Consider the following 21,877-nt stretch of genomic DNA (forward strand, 5'->3'; position numbering starts at 1 on the left):
ATACAAACATGCATATGTTTGTAGATACACACACATATATATATATATATATATATATATATATATATATATATATATATGTGTGTGTGTGTGTGTGTACAAACACACACACACATCTATATATATATATATATATATATATATATATGTACAAACACACACATATAGTTAACCGTATAAAAGACAACCAACTTAATCTAGGAAACAAACTTCTTAAGACAACAAAACAACCTGCTACCAAGACCAATAAATAAGAGCTTTTGTTCACTTTATTTAATGATCTTCTTCAGAAACAAACTATTAAAAAAGCAACCAGTTTATATTACCCATTGGTCTTAACCCACCAAAAAAATCATAGAATGATGTCAGTTCCTAAATGAACCATCTCAACACACACTTTACATTTAAATTTTTGTTGAGACCTGGAAGTACATCTGCATTTAGCAAGATGCCACCTGATTTCACACAGTTCCAAAAAGGTATCAACATCCCCCAGAAAATTATCTACATGTTGTAAAACTAAGAATTTAAAACATTTAAAACCTATACATTTGCTACTGCGCTTAAGCCAATGCATTTCTCTGATCACCATTTTTTAACAGCAGCTAAATGTTCTTTGATCCTGACAATTTTCAGTAGGTCTTTCCTATATAAAAATGAAAACAAATATCATAAAAATTTAAATTAACCACATTCTTACTATGACAGTTATAAACATCTTGAACATAAATAGTACAATTACAGTGAGTAAAAGTATAATTAGTATACAACTGAAATGCTTATTACCAAAATGAGAAAGCCGCAAATACAAAATAACAAAAGTAAACTTTCCAAATGAAATCGTGGTGCAGTGAGGACTGAAAATTTACCCGTTTCTCCAATGTAGTGCAATCTAAGAGTTGGTATAAATAATTTGCAGGGCATGTGGTGGGGGGCACAGCATATCAATCTATATTACACACACACACACACACATATATATATATATATATATATATATATATATATATATATATATATACACACACACACACATACATATTTATATATACAAATATATACAGACACGCACATGTGTGTGTGTGTGTGTGTGTGTGTATATATATATATATATATATATATATATACACACACACATATATATATATATTTAAATATACACACAATTACACACACATATGTATATATATATATATATATATATATATATATACATACACACTCACACACAAATATTTATATATAAATATATACACACACATGTAGAGTTATCTATATTTATATATATAAATATATACACACACATGAATATATATTTAACTAAATATTTCTCTCTCTCTTATATATTATTCTCTTTTACATCATTGCTGGCTGACTTCAGAGTTGTGTACTGTTACTTTTGCTTTACTGTACAGTTTTTCAGATTTCTGCTGAAGGTGTTGGGTTTCCCATACCCACCCTTTCTATTCCTGTCTTGTTGTTTAAATTTGGAGGCTTTTGCAGTTAACCGCCCTCACTGTAGATTTGATCTGGGATAATATCCCCAGTCCCATCTCTTTACCTCATTCTAAATAATCGACTCCTTCTGCACTTGTTTTTAGTCATTTTTAATTTAATTGTATTTTTTAAACTGGTCTAGCATTGCTACATACTCAAGTGTGCTACCTTGCATTGCATTTGAATTGTTTTTACTGCTGTTTTAGCTACTTTTCTGTATATATGTGTGTGTGTATATATATATATACCTTTCTTGCAACTAGTGTAGTCCAGATTCAGATTTGCTGTATCCAGAACTGTATGTAAGCTTCTGAGCCCCCCCCCCCCAAGCTTTCTGTGTTGGAGGGAAGCCTTCTAGCTGATCAGTGGGAGTGGTAAGCACTAGGTAACCTATCTACCACATTAGGAGTGGTTCTGGCCCAGAAACTGTAGTTACTGGCCGTTTGGGCAGTTTTTCCATCTCTCTCAACTTTCTGATTTAAAAGCCCGCATTTGCACTTGTTTCCCCCCTTTCCTGTAACTAGTTTAGTCCAGATACAGATTCTTAGTTTTAGCACTTGAATTTGCTTATTCGTGATCAGCACTTGTTCAGAACTTGTAAGCATTAAATAACCTACTAATTACTACAGCACTCAACCTTCCTTGTTAGCTAGAGGAAAACAGTTTTGGTACTTGCTTAGAGAAAAACAGCTCTTGTACTCACTTTCCTCACTTATCTAGAGGAAAACAGTTTTTTATTCAGGCATGTCCAAGGGTCAGCTCCCAGTGTTCTCTCCTGTCTATCTGACAAATATGGGCATCTTGGGGCAATGTAGAAATTGCCTCATATGAGAGATGCACTTATCTAGCCAAACTGGAGGTAAAGCTTTCTCCAATTAAGACTGACCTTGACAGTCAAGAGGAGAAGGTAAACACTTGCACCACACCACACTCATCCCATAGTCTCACTAAATCTACACCACCAAAATCCACACATAGAAACACAAAAAAATTCACTGAGGCTCTCAATAATAATCTGCTCAAGCAACAGAGACCTCCAAAGCAGAAATGCAAGCAACCTCCACCCCCCAACACAAGCCAAATGACACACAGCCCATAGACTCAGTGTGCCACTCAACCACAGCCAATAAGGCAAAACAACGTACCCAATACACTAGTCATAGGTGACTCTAGAGTCAGACACACTGATGTCCCACTCATCAGGCTAAACAAGAAGGTTACTGTCAGCTGCCTGTCGGGTGCCAGGATCCACCATATAACCCTTGCACTCAGGTCACTCCACAACAAGTACAAATATGACTCTGTCAGTCCATGTTGGTGTGAACAACCTGAGATGTACCTCCCTGGACTACATGAAAAGAGACATGGAAGTGCTCTCCGATCTTGTAGCCCAGGCAGGTATGACCCTAGCCCTGAGTAACATTCTGCCATCACCCAGAATGATGCCGCAGTACAAGAACAAAATGACTGACCAACAATTGGCTAAGCTTCTGGTGCCATTCTAAAGGGATCCAGTATCTGTCTGCATGGGATGACATGGTCAACAGACCATGATGCTTTGCCAGAGATGGCCTGCACCTGTCATCCATGGGATTCCAGATACTGGCTAAGGTTCTTGCTGCCCCTATAGTACCTTTTTTATGTAAGATTCAAATGAAAAATTCACCACCATAACAGGAACAGGCAAGCAAAAACTGAGGGTGATGCTACTCAATGTTAGAAGTCTTAATCTCAAAATGCACTCACTTGAGGCACTCCTTAAAATGGAGAACATCGATATCTGTGCAGTGACTGAGACCTGGTTCAAGGCTCCAGAGAGCACCCCTGCACTACCAGGCTATAACTCATACCACACTTTACGTCCATGTAATCTGGACCGGAACACTAAAGGCAGAGGTGTGTCCATATTCATTAAGGATATCTACACCTCCAGGCTAGTTGCTCACCATAATGCAGCCAAGGTTATCCAAGTGCAACTAACTCTGGGCAAAACTGCAATCCAAATTGTAGCTTGCTACAGATCACCCACCATGCCTCAGGATTCCCACTCCTCTTTTCTTGATGTACTGAAAAATATTAGGGTTCAACCAAACTCCCTAATAATGGGCGATTTCAACTACCCCACCATTAACTGGGAAAACTACTCATGTACCAACTCCTTCGCTCAACGCTTTCTGGAATTCATAAACTCCAATGCCCTGGATCAACTTATCCACACCCTCACCAGGGGCAACAATATCCTAGTTCTAGTCATTACCAACATGAGTGACCGGTGTTCCACACCTGAAGTCAACGCCTCATTGGTCCAATCCGACCATAAGCTAATTGCCCTAGATATCCACATCCTGCCCCCACCCCCCATTAAGGAAACCATGGTAAAAAATTTCTCCAAAGCCAACTTCATGCTTCTTAAGACAGAAGTGGTGAACGTCATGACACCCATGCAGATGGAAAATACGGTTACGACTACTGAATCCTACACAATTGCACTTTATAAGCACTTACATGAGTGCATGGATCATGCTATCCCAAACAGAACCAAGACGCTATCCACCAAAAAAAGGAAGCCAATCTGGTGGTCCCCGGCCATAAACAAACTGTACAACAGAAGGAAGAAACTGTTGCAAAAGAGAGTAAAATCCCATGACTGGAGGCGCTCCCTGGTCAGCCTCAGTAAGAACTGCGATCCCTGATAAAATCCTCCAAAGCTAGTTATGAAAACAAAATCGCCATTGATTCTAAAGACAACCACAAAGCATTCTATAGCTATTTCAATAATCATAATGGCAACACTCAGATCTGCTCTAAGTTACAGCACAAAGGCACTAAATATACAGACCCAACTGATATTGTCAACATCCTGGCAGATAGGTTCAGTGCTAACTTTACCCCCCTCTCACCCCCTAAAGAGCCCATCTCAATACCAGAAGAATGCAAAGTTCCTGTAATCACGGCTGCACAAGTAAAAAACACACTATCCAAAGCCAAGAACACAGCATCCATGGGACCAGACAACATCCCAGGCTGCGTTCTACATGAACTACAGAACGAACTGGCACCCCACCTAAGTACCATGTTCAATCATAGCCTCACCTCAGGCTTTGTGCCTGCTGAATGGCGCATAGCGACAGTTATGCCACTCCACAAGGGGGGAGCCACCAAGAACTCCAGGAACTACCGCCCCATTAGCCTGACGAGCCTGGTCTGCAAGGTCATGGAACGTATCATCATGGAACTTATAAACAAAGACATTGGTAATCTCCAAACTCTGGACCCCACCCAGTTCGGGTTTGTAAAAGAAAGATCATGTCTCCTAAACCTGATAGATTTCTTTGAAACAGTCACCAAAGCTGCAGGCAAGGGTAAGGTGGTTCACACAGCCTATCTAGATCTTGCCAAGGCTTTTGACACCATTTCCCACTCTGGAATTATAAATATACTCACTAAACTAGGTATAAATCCCTATGTGACAAGATGGGTTGCCAACTGGCTCACTGACAGAACTCACACTGTGAAAGTAGCAGACTCCAAATCCAACTTCAGACCAGTGACAAGTGGAGTACCACAGAGTTCAGTCCTGGGTCCTCCCCTGTTGCCTCAAGCTCAATGCCAAAAAGTGCATTGTCATCCCCTTTGGTAAAAACTCTGTACCCATGAGCTACAACATAGGCGGTAGTATATTTAACACCGAAAGTGTGATAAGAGATCTTGGGACACAGGTGGACAGTAGTCTCTCCTTTGATAATCACATCGCCACAGTAGTCAGTAAACCATTCTACGTGGCCCACCTCATCACAAAAGGTTTCTCATCCAGAAAAAAAGAGGTCATTGTTCCCCTCTACTCATCACTCATTAGACCCATTATAGAGTACAACGCCCCTTTTGCTATGTACCTCACAAGACATCTACAACTGGAAAGGCCGCAGAAATACCTTACAAAGAAGATTACCGGCCTCAAACAGATGCCCTACGCAGACCGTCTCAAAAAACTCCATCTTTACTACGTCGCATATTGCCTACTCAGAGGTGATCTCTGCCTAACATACAAAGCTATGTCAAACCCAGAGCTGTTGGACATGCTCCACTTAAAGAAATCCCAATCCCTCCGAGCTACATGCTCTAGGGACCTAAACCTTGTCACCACAATAAACAGAACATGCCGGAGGGATAGATTCCTGTCCCAGAGACTTCCCATACTCTGGAATAAACTATCTATCTATATCAAACAAAGCTCCTCATTAGCACTCTTCAATAAAAATCTTGATGATTGGATGGGAAATAGGAAATTCATCCCAGGGATCACCTCTGCAGCTCTGTTCAACAGTGGCACAGGAAAATAATTTTCTTGGGTGGCAAAAGCCAGGGTACCTTTTTGGCTGAGCTTGTATAGGCCCCAGGGTCGATATCCTAGTACCTACCTATGAACCTCTCTCTCTCTATCTCTCTCTCTCTATATATATATATATATATATATATATATATATATACAGACATGCATATATATATATATATATAAATAAATACATGCACACATATACATATATGTCTGTGCCTTTGACCAGAGGCTAACAAATTAAAAGAAGGAAATTACAATGGGATATCACCAACTTCAGATTGGGCAATGTTTTTAACTGGCCTAAATGCAATCCAGTGAAATCTACACGAAACCCAGTGTCAAACCATTGTAGATGCTAATAACGTATCAGCCCTTGACCCATTAGACCTGTCAATACTGGGGAGAGAATCCTCTGCCAATTACAGAACCACAGATGAGGAAGAGGAGCTACCAGAACAAATGGAAGCAACAGCAGAACATGCAACTGATAACACTAAGCCAACTGAAAACCTGAGACCAAAAACAAACCCGGTTTTTGAATACTTCTTATATTTTAACCAGTGATGAATACTCATGCATTAGCTAAGGGTCTTAACTTCGTACCAGCTAAGCAAATACATACAGCTAAATTGCTGTTAGAACTAAAACAACTCACCAGATCATTAAACCTTAAAATGTTTGGCAATTCAGAATATACACAAAATGTACTCAATAGTAGTAGTACTTTTTTGCCAAACCAGAACCCAATGGTATCAGCATTTGAAAAAATAGAACAGGACATCTATAACTTAAGCAAGACTGGTGGTGTTTCTAAGTTCTTTAATTTAACAGCAGCAGAGATTGAAGCACTCCATTCTTTAATCAATAATAAGGAAATAGCAATTAAACAGGCTGACAAAGGAGATGGAACCAGGTGGTAATGGACACAGACTATTATGTTACTGTGATGAACCGCCAACTTAAAATGGATGAATTTAAACAGACTGACCAACTTGTAATTCATAGGATCATCATTGAGGTCTCAAGAAAACTACAGGAGATGCTTTCTTTAGGACATACTGATGAATTATGTAAATACTTGCATACAATAGACTTTAAAATTCTGTTTGTTTATGGAATCCCAAAATTAGAAAAGTCCACCACTGTGCCTCCGTTAAGGCCCATAGTGTCATTTCATGGGTGGGTCATGTAACCCGTCTCGAAATACTTAGATTTTGAACTTAAACATCTTTCAGCAGCATATACTCTTGTAAAAGATTCTCATGATTTTATTCACCAACTGTCAGAGTGGACCACCTCAAACAGTTATAAAGGACTTTGTCTTTTCCACCTTAGACGTACATACTTTATTTATAGTGATTTCTAATGAGTATGGACTCACAGAAGTTAAAAATTTTCTTCTTGAGTTTTCAGACTTTACACAGGTTAAAATTAATGTGATATGTGAGCTGCTGACACTTGTACTAGTACTAGTTAATAATGTTTTAATTTTCCAACAAATGAAAGATGAAAGGTGTGGCAATGTGTACCTATGTGGCCAACATCTACACCAACACTGTCACGTTTCAATGGGAGAGGTCCCAATTATTTAATGATATGAACCCATATAGAGCTATAATATTATTTTATAAATGATTTGTGGATGACCTCTTCCTTATCTGGCAAGGCTCTGAGGAAGTCAGTTATATTTTAAAACTGATGAAAGCGCTTAACCGCACTGTTACAGAATCAAGTCGTATTTCAGTTTTACCAATCAAATTTGTGGTTGGAATAAATTGGTTTCATAATATTTTATATTTGTGCCACATTCTTTTATTTTTTGAATTATGTTCTGGCTGGAGCCATCAATATAACAGATTCTCCTGGTGGAGACATCAGTTTTAGCAACTTTTTTTTTTGTGTCTTGTACATATATAAACATATACACATACGTATGCTTGTACACACACACACACACATTTATTTATATATATATATATATATATATATATATATATATATATATATATATATATAAACACGCATATATACCCATTTTACTCACATAATTCCCTTCACTACATTATCTCTAAACTGTCTAACCTCATCCATCATTCTTTTCATATCCTTTCCATTCTCACATGTTCAGGAGAGATCCACCCCAATCCAGGACCAGCCTTATCTAACAACCTCACAAACTCTAACTTCTCTATATATATGCCCTAAATCACTTCACATTACTCCTCTCAATTTCCAAAGCATCTGCAATAAAACTTCAGAGCTGCATGGCTGGCTTTCCCAAAAATAAAACCTGACATCCTAGCAGCCACAGAAACATGGTTAACTTATTCACTCTTATGGAACTCAGGAAGTTTGCACTCTAAGGTGCAATGAACTTAGCCTAAGCCTTTTTAACAGAATCAAATTATGCCCTCTCATTTCAAACAAATGTTTATATCCTCTGGAACTATACAGGTTATGAAAGAAGCATCAATGCCAAACTCTTCAGCACAAACTATTTTTAGTGATAGCATTCTTTAGGCTCTAGGTCTTAAACTAAATTTTATAAATCACAGTAAACACAGTAGCTTTTAAGTTTGTAATATTTTGTAAACAACTTACAATATCTCAGCAACCACTCAAGTTACACATATACTGTCTGTAGCATTTTATTCATCTAGCTGAGAGCTTTCATATGAGGCTAAGAAGTTCTGTGTTACTTGTTTGTTGAGATATTTAGAAACATTTGAAAATTATATCTATGTAAATCAATACCATAAAAACAAACTTTAATATCTCTTTACCTGCACTAGGCAGAGATCAAATATTAATGCATTTGAGTTTGTCATTGTTTAAGCTTTCAGCTGAAATCTTTTAAGACCTTGTACTTAGCATGTTTTTGGAATTGATGCAAATAAGAACAAGCAATATTTGATGCCCTCAGGCATCAGTGGGAGATAACTGCAGATTTCACTCGGATGTAATGAGTTAAAATCCACCATTCAAACTTCAAAACTTCTTCCTTCAAAGTTTAGCATTATTAGAGCAGATCGGCAAAAGCAAAAAGGAGGCGGGTGTGGCCCTCATCTATCCCAACTTCCTCACTATTATGCTATATAAAGACCAGATCCCTCAGTTCCAAAATGCAGAGATATTGCTCTCTTTTCTTCAAATTAACCACTCTAAAAGGTTATGTGTTATAGCCCTATATGTTCCTCCTGGAAATAACACTCCAAATATCGAGAACATTTATCTTTATCTTTTATATATATATCTTGGTTTACCTTCACAATAGAAACTGAAACTATTATCCTTGGGGGCATGAATATTGATTGGTCCTCTGTCTCTCCTAACCAGTCTTTCGATAGCATAAACCTACTTCACTTCTTATTACTTATTACTACTGCTACTAGGTACAACAACAAACTAAAGTAGGATCCATCCTAGACTGGATTCTAATCTCAGATCATTCTAAATTTATAACATCTGGCACCATGTCCAACTCTATAAGTGACCATCTCCCTGCCATCACAAAAAAAAGAATTTAGGATCTTACCATAACATTCCATGTGAGTTGTCTATCTTGCCTTTGTTCTTACACATGGGTACGGAGCCAATCCATTGGCTCCGAGCCGGCCGCTTTCCAATCTCAAGATCTCTGAGTAGCTCGCGGCACAGTCCCTATCCCATGATGCTCTCTGACTAACCTCAGATCTAGTTTGCTGAACCCAGCAAGAAAAAATACCACTAAACATACCAATATGCCAAAAATATACACATGTATACATACATTTACAATTTGCTAAGAAATACTCTGGCTGGAGTAAAGGAAACTAGTTAGACCAACCAGACCACCAGTCATACCCGTTCTTCAAGAACCTGGAGGGGGAAGGTGGGAGGGAGTGTACGAACAAAGGCGAGATGAACAACTCACATGGAATGTTATGGTAAGAACATAACTTCTTTATGTGAAGTTGTTCAATCTCGCCGTTTGTTCTTGCACATGGGTAGCGTCCCAAGCACCCTAATCCTGGGTGGCTCACAGGAGTACATTCCTGAGAACAGTGAAACCAAAGGAATCCCTGTCCACTTTGTAATGTGTGATAAACGTATGAGGTTTGGACCAAGTAGCAGCTGCACAAATAGTGTCCAAAGGCAAATGGGCTGCATGAGCCAGAGGTGTAGACACAGCCCTGGTGGAATGTGCTTTCACACTATGCTCTAAAGGTTGGTTGGTTGATGAATATATATATTTTATGCAATCAGATAACCACTTATACAATGTAACTTTAGCTACAGGCAGCCCCTTTTTACTGTCTGCATAAGAAACAAAGAGTTGTTTCGATTTCCTAAACTCCTTTGTTCTGTCCAAATAAAACCTCAATTGTCTGTGAACATAAAAGTTTATGTAACATATATTCTAATTTATTCGAATGGTGTCTGAAAAAGATGGACAGCTCAATAGACTGGTTTAAATTGACCTCGGAGCAGACCTTAGGAAGAAAAGTGGGATTTGTCCTGAGAGACACTCTGTCGGGATAAAAAACCATATACGGAGACCTGATAGAAAGAGCTTGTAGCTCTGAAACTCTACGAGCTGAGGTAATAGCCACCAAGAATATTGTTTTCCAAGAAATGAACTTTAAGGTACAAGAAGATGCAGGTTCAAAGGGGGGAAGCATAAGCTGAGATAGTATTAAATTTAGATTCCAGGGGGCAACTGGTTGTCTGACAGGTGGAATAAGGTGATGAGTCCCTTTCAGAAATGCTTTACATAATCTGTGAGAGATAAGATTAGAGCCCTCAAATCCCAGGTGAAAATTGGATGTTGCAGCCAATTGAACTCTTACAGTAGCTGCTCTTGCACCTTCATGAAAAAGCATTGTTAGAAACTCCAGAACGCTATCAATAAGAGCGACATAGGGATCAATATCATGTTGAGAGGACCAATAAACAAAACATTTCCATTTGCTGTTATACAGTTTTCTGGTGGAGACTTTATGACAGGAGACTAAAATATGTTGCACCACGGAAGACAAATTATATGACCTGGCTAGGTTGGGAAGTGGAGCAGCCAAGCTGTCAGTTTGAGGGACTGAAGACAGGGATGAAGAACTCCTGATGAGTGAGTCAGAAGGTCTGGCACTGGGTCCAGAAACCAAGGTTCTTCCAGTTGATATTGATGAAGGAAGGGGAACCATATCTGCCAAGGCCAAAAAGGGGCTATCAGAATAATAGTCCTTCCCAAGCTTTTTGCTTTCTGTAAAAATCTGTGGATCAGTGGGGTTGGAGGAAAGGCATAAAGGAGACCCGAGGGCCAATAGTCTACGAGTGAATCCCTTGGGCTGTCCCCCGGAGGAGGATTCAGGGCAAAATAGCTTCTGCATTTGGCATTCAGCAGGGATGCAAAAAGGTTGCAGCAAGCCTGGCCCCACCTGCAGAAAATCATTTCTGCCACTTCTTCTTTGAGGGACCACTCGTGAGGCAACAGAATTGCTCTGCTCAGTTTGTCCGCTATCACGTTGGATTTCCCCGGTATGTGCATTGCTATCAGAAAGCGCCCAGTGGATACAGCCCACTGCCAAATTCTCCAGGCTTCTCGGCATAAGGGGTAAGACTTGGTTCCACCCTGTTTGTTTATGTACCAAACCACTGACATGTTGTCCGTCTGGATCACAATTGTCTCCCGAGGCAGAGTCGTGGAAGTGCTGCAACGCTAAAAGCACTGCTCTCAACTCCAGGACATTGATGTGCAAATGAGATTCCATCTCTGACCAGGTACATTGGGCAGTACTTCCATGAAAAGGCCCCCCCCCTATCATGGAAGCGTCCGTGGTCACAGTGGCTACGGGAGGGGGAAGTATAAATGGTCGACCTATCGTCACCTGGTGACTGTTCAACCATCAGAGAAGGTCCTTCTTGCAAGCGTCTGCCAGTAGGATCTTGAAAGACATTGGGAGCTGTTGATAAGACCACTGGGTGAAAAGCAACCATTGGAGTATCCTCATATGCATCCATCCCACAGGAACCGCTATGAGGGTAGCTGCCATGGTGCCTAATAGTTTTAAAACCTGAAAGGCAGGTACTCTCTTTTCTTTAGCAAGTGGGACACCTAATTTTGTAGAGAGATAACTCTTTCTTGAGGTAATCTGACCAAGGCGGTGGTGGTGGTGTATAGTTCTGCTCCGATAAAGAAAATATGCTGCGATGGTAATAAGGCAGATTTTTCTAAATTTATGGTTATTCCTAACTGAGAACAGAGATTGATCATATGATCCCTGGAAAGAATGAGTTGATGCCTGGTATTGGTGGATAGCAGCCAGTCATCCAGATACGGAAACACCCGGAATTCTAGATGCCTCAGGTGAGCCGTAACCACTGCCATGCATTTGGTGAACACTCTGGGGGCTGAGGTGAGACCAAAGGGCGGTGCTCAAAATTGGTAGTGACTGGCCCCCAGCTGGAAACGCAAATGATCTCTGGATGGTCTGGCCATTTTGATGTGGTAGTATGCATCCTTGATATCTAAAGAGCACATCCAATCGCCCGTTCCCAGGAACGGGAGTATCGACTGAAGTGTGACCATCCGGAACTTTTCCTTCTTTACAAAACAGTTGAGCTTGCTGAGGTCTAAAATGGGCCTCCAGTCCCCTGTTTTCTTTGGAACTAAAAAGAACCTGGAGTAAGTTCCGGATCTTATCTGGTCCGCTGGGACTGACTGGATAACTCTTTTTTTCTAGCAGCTTTTGGATTTCTATAGCTGCTTGATCCCACAGACTGGGTGGAACATCTGGGATTCTTGTTCTGACTGGTGGGGACTCTGAAAAGGGGATGATGTAATTTCTGGTAACTACGCTTTGTACCCAAGAATCTGATGTAATTCCTAGCCAGGCATCTGGGTACAAAGCCAAGTGACCCCCAACTGCTTCCAGAGTAGGACAGTCGGACATCCACTCAGGAGCACTGATAAGGTTTGCCAGAGAACTGCTCCCTGTCACCCTGGTTTTGCGGACCCCTTCTGCCGCCAAAGTGGCATCTTCTGTTATTGCCCCCTCCTCTGCCCCTGAAGGAGGTTTCACTATGTGTGTTCTGGAAAGCTCCTTGGGACTTCCGGAACCACATTTTTCCACCTTTCTGCCCTTTGGGGTATGGTCTAGTAGGGGTGAAAAAACGGACTCCTACGGCAGATAGTCTCTTTCCTTCCTGCTCACACCTAGTGAGAGTCTCCTTGACTTGGGGCCCAAACAAAGTAGAGCCATCAAACGGGGTGTTGACAAAGGAATACTTGAAGGCTTCTGCAAAGGAGCATAAGCGCATCCAGGACTGTCTCCACAGAGCTATCACTGAACCTGCTGCTCGACTCGATCCATCGGCTGCATAGGAAATGAGCTACATGGATGAGTTGACAATGGAATTAAGGGTAGAAAGCTAAGCCATCACCTTCTCAGAAATAGCTTCATCTGGGTTACCCTTTAAAGTATCTCCAAGTTCCTGGAGGAGATCTCATTGAAGACGGGTAAAATGGGTTAAGTAGTTAAGCGATCTCAATGGCAAACGTCGCAGAACTAAAAATGTGTTTACCATATCTGTCTATAGTCCTGGAATCTCTATTAGGAGGATGGACAGTAGAAGGTGTCTCTGACATCTCTTTCTTGGTGGCTGCCGCCGCCACCACCATGGCATCAACAGGGACTCCTTTAGTGAGGTACAATTTGTCTTGAGGGGAAGTGATGAACTTAGTGGGCCTCCAAGGGACTGGCTCCATGGAATCAGGAGACTCCCAAGCCCTTTGAGCAACCAGATCCATCAGTTCATCGAAGGGCGGAGTAACCCAGGAGGTGGAAGGTTGAGATCCAAAGGCCTTCAGGAGCACCGACTCATCTTCAGTAGGGGTAATGGACTGCCAGTCACCCCTCTGTTTCAGTATTTCCAGGATGTCTGCAAAGGAGACATCCTCCGAGGGGGATCATGGGGACCCTTCTGATTCCTCTAAGTCAGTGTCTGATGTCAAGGATTCCAGAGGGGAATCCAAATGCCTCCTCTTGCAAACTCTCTTTCTGGGGACCTCATCAGTGGGAGCATTTGGTGAAGTCTCAGTAGAGCAGGGTTCACCCAAAGGGTTTACCTGAGGCTCTGGGTCTTGACGCTTAGTAGGAACCTGTGATATAGAGGCAAACGCGGTATTTTAGGGGAGGAAGAGGAGAGACCTGAGGAAGTGAGAGTCTTGGCAGACATTACCCTCCTCATGGCATCAAAGGCACTGGAGTCTCGACCCAAGGAACCCGCCTGCTCCAAAGAATTAGGTGGCTTCCCTGGTGCCGAGACCAAGGGCTCCAAACCCGAGGACGGAGCTGATTTCATCTGTGCTGAGGCCCCAAGAGGAAGGGTCGGAACCGACACGTAGGTTCGACTCTTCCCCCGGAACCAATGAGAGAGTGTCGACTCCAAGCCTCTTCAAATGGCACCGAAGAGATCAGGGTCGATGGAGCTGAAGTCACTGGGACAGGACTCGGCTCCACGGGTTCCACAACCATAAGATCTCCTGCCTCCGGCTCCGAAGGCCTAGGTAAGCTTGGAGGAGTAGCAGTCACAGGCAAAGGGACGGTAGTAGGAATCAAACCCAGTTGGGACAAAACCGAAAGTAATTTGGCCAATGCTGGGTTCCCTAAAAGCCTCTGCACCACACGATCCACATCGACATCTGAAAGGGTCCTAGAAGAATGGGTCGAAGGGACCGAAGAAGCCACAGATCTAAGTATTGAAGACTTCAACACCACTGACACCGGCTCCAGCTCAGAGGATTGGCTCTGAAACATCGGTTCGGTGCATGACTCCGATGACGTAGGAACCGGCAACCGCACCTTAACAGAGGAGCTCGGAACCAAGGACCTGGGTTCCAAGGACACCCTTGAAGACTTCAACCCTTTCGAAGACTTGGAGGTCTGGTCAGTCTTATCCAAGGCTTCCTGAAATTCAGGTTTCAACAGTCCTCTATCCATTAATTTTCTTCTTCTTTCAGGTAATACTCTGCCACTAAAAGAGTGGCAGATAGAACAATCCTCCTGTAAATGCACAGGTCCTAGACAATATACACAAGACACATGATTGTCTGTAATAGACATTTTCTGCCCACAGTCGCACCTCTTGAAACCTGATTTCTGTTTCTCTTTTTGGTCAGTCATAATATTTAACAGCACACAATTATCAGATCCCTGATAATAAGAAACAAAACAGTACTATAAGGAGTTCAAGACTGTTGAACTTTCTACCAGCACACAATTATCTAAATATTTATAGCAAAATATTTATAGCAAATAGCAAGGCACACTATCTTATGACTAAGTATAAAGGGATAGGGAAATCAAGTTGACAGAGCCCTGTTCAACTACAGCAGTGAAGCACAGAAGTGCCTAAACGAAAAAGAGGGCAGGGCCCAAGAGCAACCGCTCCAATAACACCAACACAGCTAAAAATCCACACAACAAGAGGTACACAGCCCTAAAGAAATAACAGATTACTAACTGTAATAAGAATATTAACTCCACAAAAAACTATTAGTACTATCTGTCAAAAGACAGAAAAAGAATTATACTGGCCCGAACTCTCTGAAGAACTTGTGATCCGTTACAGCAGCAAACTAGATCTGAGGTTAGTCAGCGAGCATCATGGGATAGGGACTGTGCCTCGAGCTACTCAGAGATCTTTAGCTTGGAAAGCAGCCGGCTCGGAGCCGATGGATCGGCTCTGTACCCACGTGTAAGAACAAATGGCAAAATTGAACAACTTCACATCATAATTTTAAACTAGTCCAAAACCTTTATAAATTTGACCCCAATACCTTCAACAGACTGTTGAAAATCATTAACTGGAATATCCTTAAGACTCTCCCCCTGGATGATGTCTTGGCTCTACTTTAATAGTTCTTTTCAAAAAAAAAAAAAAATGTAGTCTAGCCCCTTCAAGAACTAAAAAAAAACAAAACTAGTAATGCCCCCGGCTAACTAAAGCTACCAAACAAATTATGACCAATAAGGACAAGGCATGGAAAGCTTGGCTTAAATCTAAAAATACATTTGATCGTATTCATTATAGACAACTCCGTAACCAAGCTAAAAAATGCATCTCTAAAGACAAGCAACACTACTTCCAGAACCAGCAAATTAGTAAAAATTACAATCCTATAGCTTTTTGGTACTCCATCAACAATCTTCTTAACCCTGGAACTAAACTCAACCCCTGCCCACAACCTGATAAACCACCAGAACAAACTGCAAGTATCTTTCATTCTTACTTCATTTACATAACTGCCATTACCTCTACCGTTTCCCATTCTCTCCCTAACACTAACACTACTACTTCACCATCTTCTATTCACCACCCCTCTCTCTCTCTCCAACTGGAATACATCCGACTCCTCCTCCACCTTTTACACTCTCCTATTCCTACGTTCGAGATAAAAAAAAGATCCAAAACTAAAGCCTTGCGCCAACTCTGCTGAGAACACCTCTGCCAAATTCCTCAAACTTGCAGCAGACTCAGTGGCCTTCCCCATTAGCATTCTGATTAACAGGTCCATACAGGAACCTTATGTCCCTGACCTCTGGGAAAAAAGCTATAATATTACCATTGCATAAAGGTGGCCTGTCATCCGATATCTCCACCTTCCGACCCATAGCTCTACTCTCCTCTATCTCAGAAATTCTAGAAAAGTGTGTTCAAAATCAAATTTTAGACTACCTTCTAAAATACAATCTTCTCTCCCCTACTCAGTCAGGTTTCCACCCTGGACATAGTACATGCACTGTATTAATGTCATTCTTAGACATTGTGAACAAAGCATGAGACTCAGGTAACATTGTATCAGTCCTTTTCTTGGACTTATCTAAAGCATTTGATGCTATCTCCCACTCTATCCTTCTCTCCCAACTCTCTAATATTGGCATGTCTCCTCAATCTCTTAACTGGTTCAAAAGCTAGCTCTCTAATAGAAAGCATGCTGTCAAATGGCAGAACTCCATCTCCCCTTACATTCATAACCCTACAGGTGTTCCCCAAGATTCAATTTTAGGACTTTTCTGTTCAACATTTTTATTAATAATCTCCACTAAGCTATTCAGCAGGCCTCCCTAGTCCAGTACGCAGACAACTCCACAATTGTCTGCTCTGTCCACAACTTACAAACTCTATAACAAATGACCCAAGCTGCATTTACTACTGTAGAAACCTAGCTCCACAATAATCATCTATTTTTAAATCCTAAAAAAACAAACTTATGATCTTCATTCCCAAGAGAAATTTTCCCCTTAATATAGCTGACTTCAAGATTACCCCCCTTAACTCTACTAAAATTGAGTTAGTGACCCATACTAAGCTATTAGAGGTAATTATAGATCAAAATCTTAAATTCAATTATTATATTCAAAATAACTAACAAAACCCACAAAAAACTGGGGCTACTATATAGACATAACAAATTCCTCTCCCTCCCTTCTAAACAAGCATTAGCCTCATCATACCTTCTATCATCACTAAAGTATGGCACTCCATTACTAACTAATCTGCAGTCTTCCATAATGACAAAATTAGAAACTTGCTATAACAAGATTGCTAAATTTGCTACAAATATCGCCACTTTACTCATCATTGTATAGCCCTAATGCAACAATGGCTTGAACTTCCCCATTACCTTCTCCTCCTTCAGCTTACAATTTCCCATACATTAATATATAAACCACAGGACTGTCCAGCACTTAGCTCACTCTTTACCCTGTATACTCCAGCTCATCTCCTATGCTCTGAACACCAATACTTTCTTTAAGTACATAAACCCAAACTACCTACAGATCAATTCTTATATTCCTGGACAATTTCCAAAATTTGGAATAAGCTTCCAGCATCTTTACACCTCCAATCAAGACCTTCTAACTTCAAAAATGCACTATACTGTCACCTCTCGTCCATGTGGATTTGTAAAGTACAGTTGTGTAGACTTACCATAAATGTAGATGTTTGAGTGTATTCACTGTTGCAGTCATCAAATGTGGGTTATCTGCTTGCAGTAGCCCTCAGTCGGCCTGATTATCTAAGTCTTGGGTCCTGCATCTGTTGCTGTCTCATCTTCCATGACGTCAGGTAGTCAGGGGTATAAAGCATGCAGCCGACACCATTACATCAGTTTTTCTTGCCCTAGATGTCAGGTGCCCCCCCTAATGGGAAGCAATTAAATATAAATATGCAAGGTTATACCTCCACCATAAAAGCAAATACACCAACAAGCTTTTAAGCATAGTAAAGGAGAACAGAGGTATAGCCAAAAGAAGTAATGGGGCTGGAGGGAGGGTAACCAGGACTGCAACAGTGAACACACTTGAACATCTACATTTATGGTAAATGCACACAACTGTACTATGTTCTTCATGTTTCACTGTTGCAGTCAACACACTTGGGTAGATTCCCGAAGCTAAGGATGGGAGGAGGAATTTAGATAGCATTAGGACCAGCTATAAGTCCCTGCAAGACTGCAGTGGCAAAACCAGATCTGGATTTAGAGAAAATAGGCAAATGATAATGCTTGATGAAAGCATGTACAGAACTCCAGGTAGCAGCTTCTAGGATGTCCCTGGTACGGACAGCTCTGAGAAAGGCTGTACAGGTAGATACAGCCCTGGTTGAGTGTGGTCTCATCCCCTGTGGGACAGGTTTTCCATGGTGCTTACAGCAGAAATGAATGCAATGACCTATCCATTTAGAAATGGTTTGCTTTGAAATGGCCTTCCCTTCTGCCCCTGCAGCAAATGCCACCAGCAGTTGTTCAGATTTCCTTTGAGGTTTAGTCCTGTCCAAGTAAAATCTAAGTTGTCTGTGTACATATAAGGAGTGCAATATCCACTCCCCTTTGTTCTGTGGATTAGAAAAGAAGGTTGGCAAATGAATGGACTGATTAAGAGCCACACTGGATACCACCTTGGGCATGAAGGATACCCTGTCTGCATGAAAGATGATGAAAGGCTCCACTGCCATAAGGGCCTGTAATTTAGATACCCTTCTAGCTGAAGTGATTGCTAAAAGGAAGGCTGTTTTCCAAGAAAGACATTTTAACTCTGCACTTGCAGCTGGCTCAAAAAGAGGTAGAGTGAGTTTTTCCAATACAAAGTTAAGGTCCCAGGCTGGAGTTGGAGCTCTCCTGGGTGGTCTTAAGTTTTTGGCCCCTCTGAGGAACTGCTTGATCAGTGGGTGAGAGAAGAGAGGTGGTTCTGTGTTGTAATGAGCTGAAATGGCTGAGGCATGAATTTTGATGGAGGAAAAAGAAAGGCCCTTGTGAGGCATCTCAGTTAAGTATTGAAGAATCTGAGGTAATTTGGGAGCTGCTGTGACCATCCCTTGAGTTTGGTTCCAGGATCAGAATCTTTTCCATTTTTCAGCATAAGATTTTCTAGTACTAGGCCTCCTTGCCTCCAAAATGACATCCAACACTTGTTTACTGAGGGATGGAAATGGAGAGGTCAAGCAATTAGCCAGGCTGCCAGGTTCAGGGTTTGAGGCTGAGGATGCAGAATCTGGCCCTCCTGCTGGGACAGCAGGGCAGGGGTCTGAGGCAGGTGCCATGGAGCCAATAGTGACACAATGCGCAAGAGGGGGGTACTATTGTTGGCGTGGCCAGTCTGGTGCAATCAGTATCATCCTTGGTTTGTCCTGTTTGATCTTTAGTAGTACTTTGGAGAGGCAGAGAAGGAAAGGCATAAACTGATAGATTTTCCAGTTGAAGGACAGGGTATCCACTTTCCAAGATTGCTTGTGGGGAGTCCTTGTGAAGAATTTGTCCAACTGGTAGTTCTGGGGGGAGGCAAACAGGTCTATATCAGGGCTCCCCCATTTGTTTATCAACATGTTGAAAGTCTTTGTTTCCAGTTTCCACTCGTGTGGGTACATGAGATTTCTGCTTAGTTCGTCTGCCAGTGTATTTAGCTTTCCTGGCAGGAATTGAGCCTGTAGATGCACTTGGTAGCTCAAGGCTGTGTTCCACAGAGCCATGGCTAGTCTACAGAGGGGGTAGGAATGGGTCCCCCCCGCTTGTTTATGTACCACATAACAGTGGTGTTGTCCAGCCTTACCATTAATTGTCCTGGAAGAATGTGGTCTTTGAAGGCTGCCAGAGCATTCTGTACAGCTAACATTTATTTTTGATTGATATGCAGATGCATTTGACTTGGGTTCCATTTGCCCCGAATGCACTTCCCTGCCAGGTGAGCCCCCCATGCATAATCTGATGCATCTGTTGTTAGGGTTTGGGCAGCAGGAGGTAGAGTGAATGGTAGTCCCTTGTTTTGGTGGCAGGCTTCTGCCCACCAAAGGAACTCTAACTGCAGGCAAGGTATGATAGGAATCATTGCTTCCAGATCCTGAGAATGGTGACACCATAGGCTTTTTAGATACCATTGTAGTGTCTTGCATATGGAATTAGGAGAATGCAGGAGGCCATGAACCCCAAGGCTTGCAGCATTTGCCTTGCAGACAGCAAGGTATTTTTGGCCATTAGTTTGAAGTAAGCTGTCAAATGAATTTGTTTCTTTGGCATGAGGAAAGCCATCTGGGAAGTTGTGTTCAAGCTTGCTCCCAGGAATATAATTTGTTGACAGGGTACAAGATGTGATTTCTTTTCATTTATGGTGTACCCCAGACAAGTTATCCCTTTTGTACAAATGCCAGATGATTCAAAAGTATGCCCTGGCTTTCTGCCTGAATTAGACAATTGTCCAGGTATGGGTGTATTAGAATATTTCTTTGCCTGCAAAACGCAATGACTGGAGCTAGGCACTTTGTGAATACCCTGGGCACAGTAGATAAGCCAAAGGGCAGTGCAGAGAACTGATAGTGCATGTAGCCTGCTTTGAAGCATAGGTATCTTCTGCAAGATTCCCTGATTGGGATGTGCAGGTAGGCTTCCTTTAAATCCAGTGTTGCCAACCAGGCATCCTTGCCTAGCATAGGAAGCAACTGGTGAAGAGTTAGCATCTTGAATTTTGGGATCACCAAAAAGGTGTTTAGGATAGAAAGGTCCAGGATAGGATGCCATGAGTTGTCTTTTCTGGGTACCATAGGAAGCAACTGGTGAAGACTTAGCATCTTGAATTTTGGGATCACCAAAAAGGTGTTTAGGATAGAAAGGTCCAGGATAGGAGGCCATGAGTTGTCTTTTCTGGGTACCAGGAAAAGTCTTGAGTAGAAACCTTGTCCCTTTTCCTCTTCCGGTACAGTCTGAATAGCCCTTATGCTTAAGAGAGAGTACTTGCTTTTGAGCCTCTGCCCACTGATTTGGGGGTAAATCTGGCCAACCATTTGGGGTTGGTAATGTGTGGAAATGAATCTGTATCCTTGGGAAACTATATTTAAAACCCATTTGTCCTGGGTAATTAGTTCCCAGTTTTTTGTCTGTACAGCAATCTTTTCCCCCCTAAAGGAGCAGTCAGTTGAGAAGGGCTTGGAAGTTTTAAAATTAAGTCACCGAGACAGTTTACCATAGGGGGAGTCTTACTACTCCCTGATTTGGAAGTGGGAGCCTCCCACTGCTTAGTCCTGTGTGTACCTTGGGACTGAAGCCTGGGTATTCTGCTGGTTCTGGGTTTCGACTGAGAAGTCCTGGAAGAAGCAGGAAAGGACCAATTCATAGAGGGCCAATGCCTACTAAATCTTGGAGGCTGTACCTGTAGGAAATCTTTAACAGTTTGCATAGATTTAGCCTTTTCTTCCATCTTTTTAAGTACTACTTCTGCTTTGTTGCCAAACAGGCGGTCCTGATTTAAGGAGCATCCAGCAATTTAGCTTTAATATGATCTGGCAAAGACTGCTCCTTAAGCCAAGCATGCCTTCTAAGTACAGACCCAGTGACAGCAGCCCTGCAAGATGCCTCTAGTGAATCAAAACCACATTACAAAGTATGTTTTCCAACTTGTTCAGCAGAATGCATTAACTCCTGTAAATCCTTATTTTCAGCACAGTCAGGAATCAACATCAATTTCTGTTTAAGCAATCCAATAATATGCTGCTGATACTTTAACATATGAAACT

This window comes from Protopterus annectens, chromosome 12.part0 (genome assembly GCF_019279795.1).
Source record: "Protopterus annectens isolate FY-2018-M chromosome 12.part0, PAN1.0, whole genome shotgun sequence".
NCBI classification, from domain to species: domain Eukaryota; kingdom Metazoa; phylum Chordata; order Ceratodontiformes; family Protopteridae; genus Protopterus; species Protopterus annectens.